At 33.0% G+C, this 3,804-nt stretch overlaps 1 long non-coding RNA gene across 8 annotated transcripts; it reads left to right on the top strand.

The window, feature by feature from the left end:
- On the top strand, positions 1-3,804 carry LOC108865388. 8 transcript variants are annotated; one of them, XR_007253675.1, is made up of 7 exons: positions 1-849; positions 975-1,041; positions 1,272-1,294; positions 1,423-1,446; positions 1,594-1,697; positions 2,449-2,532; positions 2,700-3,804. It is a non-coding gene; the product is annotated as an uncharacterized LOC108865388 (long non-coding RNA). The 8 variants fall into 8 exon arrangements; XR_007253673.1 differs by lacking the exon at positions 1,272-1,294 and having other exon boundaries at positions 1,372-1,446; positions 2,700-3,803; XR_007253671.1 differs by having other exon boundaries at positions 3-849; positions 1,423-1,697; positions 2,700-3,801.

The raw sequence follows: 3,804 nt of genomic DNA, 5'->3' as shown, positions 1-3,804 counted from the left end.
GGCGGCCTTGCGTCTCTCATCAGCATGTAGTCACCTATGCTACATCCGAAGCTTTTGAAAAAAAGCTATCCACCAAAGAGATAATAAATGCAAAGACCCACGTGTTGATCATCCCTTTCCATTTGAGAGCAAGACAGAGCAAAAGAGAGGGATGCCATTGCCATTGCAGTAACCAAGACCCATTTCTCGAAAAAGAGATAATAAATGCGAAATATATATATATATATATTGTGCAGGGTAGAAAAGAAAGTCCAATATGAAAATGAGAGGTCATGATGCGTAGTGAGAGAAAAAAAAAATATATATATACACACACACATATATATTATCTTATTATTATCAAATTGTTAATGGAGCAGGTTGTGTTGCTTTATGCTTTCTTTCTTTCATTTTCAGCTTTGGTTTTCTCTCGACTCTCTGCATCATGGTGTTTTTCTTGCAAATTGTTAACGGAGCAGGTTGTGTTGTTTGGAATTATAGGTACAACTTTGTTTTGTTGCAAATTGGTTTCATGTTGAAATTTTGCTTTCTTTCTTATTTTGGGTGTTCATTTTGTAGTCTGGGGTTTTATATCCTCCTGTGTCTTCCATGCGTCGATCTTCCTTTTCGATTCGATCTCTCCAATTTTCTTTCGCCTTTCCATTTGCTTCTCTCAACCCTCATTTTCTCAGTTTGCTTCGCGTCCATCCTTTTCTCGAATTTTCTTGGGGTTTTCATTTCTTTCTCACGGATACTTGATTTTCTCAGTTTGTTTCCACTGATCTTTTGTTTCTTCCGCGCATTCCACATCTTTTTCATCATTTTTGGTGTGGATTTGAAGAGGATTTGTGAAGTGGCTTTGATTTTATGGTAAGTTGGTTTGAACGACTTTTAGAGTTTGGGATCGTTTGGGCTGATTTGGAGTTTTTTTTTTCAACGGTGAAAATTTATGGTTAACAATAAATTGATTGTATTTTAATTTTTATTGAATTCAGTTACCCATGTTCTGTTTTTCGGTTTGATTTGAAGGAATTTTTTGCGCAGAAGAGCTAGGGTTTCTTGGTGAGTTCTCCGAGTTGTGCATCATGCTCTACTTCAGAAGTTCATTGTTATTTTTCTTAATATATTATGATTTCTAGAACTGTAAATTCGAATGTGGAAATGAATCTTCTGTGCAAATTTGGATATTTGGATGTTGGTTAAAATTGGGGGAATGGCTTCGATTTTGTTAGTCAATTAATTTAATTTTTTGTTCATCTCAAGCTTCTAAATGATTTCCTGCATCATTGCAGTTTTACTCACTAAAATTTGAGCGGTGAATTTTTTTTACCTTATGACCTCATTTGTGATTAGCAAGAGCATAATTGTCTTTTGATCATATTTCCTTTGAAGTGAATACCAAACTGCAGTGTGATGTTCAAACTTTGTGGCCTTTTGAAGTAGGTGGGAGCATAATTCATCCATGAGGTAAAAGCTCAAATCTCTTTATTTTTTGTTGGAGAAGTTGGTGGAACAAATTGTGCTTTACTCTACATATGACCAATGTCTATGATTTTACCTATTTTGATAATGCTTGAATTATGCTTCTTGGTTTTTAATTGGGTTTTTGGGTAGTGAGTTGGATAGATAGTTCATAGCATAGGTTTGGTTGCATGTTTATTGGAAAAAGAAAAACACGGAGAGGCACAACACACAGAGGATAAACTTTTTGTCTTCAGGTTAGCACTGCTTCTTTTTCCTACCAGTCATAGGTGTGCTAATAGTGTTGAAAACAATGCCTAATTTAGTTTAATTCTTCTCATTTTGATAATTACCTTTTCCACTGCCTTCTTGAACTTGGAATCAGTTTGATAGCATTTTGGTTTTAAGCGTTTATAAAAGTATTTCATTCCAATGAACAAGTCATTGATCTATTAACTCTTATTTTGTTGAAGATTTAGTGCTAAAAGCTAGGAGTTACAAGTATTACATTCCATTCACCAAGTCATTGATATATTAACTCTTATTCGCTAGAGGATTGAGATTTTAACTCTTCTTATCTTTTCTGCAACCAATAACAAGAATAAACATTCTTCATTGCTTGGCCTACTTCTACCAACAAATTGAAACCTAAACATTAGAATTTCATCACTACGATTTCACCCATTTATCATAAAATTGGTAGACATAACTTCATACCATCTCAGAGTAGAAATAAAGGTTTTAATTTTATTTTACTCCGTTATTGCTCACTCTCTGTTTACTTTTCCTCAAGTTAAGTCTCCAAACAAGCTACCGTTTGTAAGTGCTATCAATCTTCAATTTTTATTTTTCTTGCTTTGATTTCGGTTTTTTATTACTAATTTTAATCATTTGTGTCCACTAATGATATCTTAGTATGTTAGTTTGAAAACGTGTCCTTTTGAATTGTAAAATCTGGCAAATTATTTGAAGCAATTCTGATTTCAGCTTTTTGGAATTTACAAATAGGAAGATGAGGAGACAAAAAGAAGTACAAAGGGATGCATTTAGCTTCCACTTTTGAGGTTCCAGGCACCCAAAAACTGCCGACTGGTGAGCTCAAAAAAAAAATCTCAATTTGATATAAAGTTTGGATTTTCAAGTCTGGATTGGATTTAATTGTCCATTTAATTTGATGGGTTTGATTTATATGCAAGGACTTTGCTTTTATTAATGCATGAAATACTAATGAAATTTTAATTAAGATGCTAACTTTGTAGGTACCCAGGAATTAACAATGTAGCTGGAGTTCTCCACTGGCTTAAGCACACTGGAGAACTCAAGTACAGATATCTCTAACTGTTTCTCAATCCTGGAACCTCTAGCCTCCGCAAGAAGGTTCGTCTCTCTATCTCTCACTTTGTTTTTTAAAATTCGTAATCGAATTTCTTTTGCATAAATGCTAGATCTATTGCAGTGAGGCCACAAATCCTACCCTTTGTTTGTTACTTTGTTCCAATTATTGCAATCAATTTTTCATCGTTTATGTGGTCAATTCTTGCATTGTTTTATTTGGTGAATTCTTGATTAACGACTGGTTTTTCTTGCTTGGTCTAATTGGGCAACTTAAGAATTTCATGTGAGAATTTTTTTGTCCTGATGAATCCTTCTTTTTTTTTTTTTTTTTTTACCATTATTCAATTTTTTTTTTTAATTATGTAGTCAAATGAGTTCGGTATTCCTTTGGAGTCTCTGCAATTTAAAGTAATCTATATTATTGTTTTGATTGTGCGTTCTATTTTAATAAGAATCTTTTCAATTTAGTGTAATCTCAATCTCAATGGGTTTTTATGATACGCCTTATTAGTGAATTTATCTACATTTTTCAATGTTGCTCTCGACGATTGTGATCACTGCATTGTGTGGATTTTGTTTGAATTCCCAAATGGCTTTTTCAGTTATGGTTCAATTATTATTTTCCTTTTCAATTGTTATTCTTCATTGTTGATGTGGTTGCTGTTTCTGATTTCCATTCAATCTGATCCATACTCTCAGTTTTCTTTTTAGAATTCCTCTCTTTGCCTTTTGCCAATGTTAGTATTTTTCTCCATAATAGAAATTCGATGTTAATATATATATATATATATATATATATATTTGATTTTAGATCCTACAAGTTCAAGGCATTGATGATGGAATTATATTCAACGTTGCTCATTGTTCCTTATTGTAGATAAGGCTGTATAGGAGCAAGATGTAGCACCCGCAACATCGCGCGGGAAGTCTTGCTAGTTATATACTAAAAGGCCCCAATAGTAAAAGAATAATTCTAGATACACTAAATTTGTGTACTAAATAATGTCACCAATTAAATTGTACTTTAAT

Source organism: the organism of the source record quoted next, unplaced genomic scaffold, assembly GCF_019419815.1.
Source record: "Pyrus x bretschneideri cultivar Hongxiangsu unplaced genomic scaffold, Pyrus_bretschneideri_v1 Contig6, whole genome shotgun sequence".
Lineage (NCBI taxonomy): Eukaryota > Viridiplantae > Streptophyta > Magnoliopsida > Rosales > Rosaceae > Pyrus > Pyrus x bretschneideri.
The sequence above is the reverse complement of the archived record's forward strand: the minus strand, read 5'-3'. Positions and strand labels throughout refer to the sequence as shown.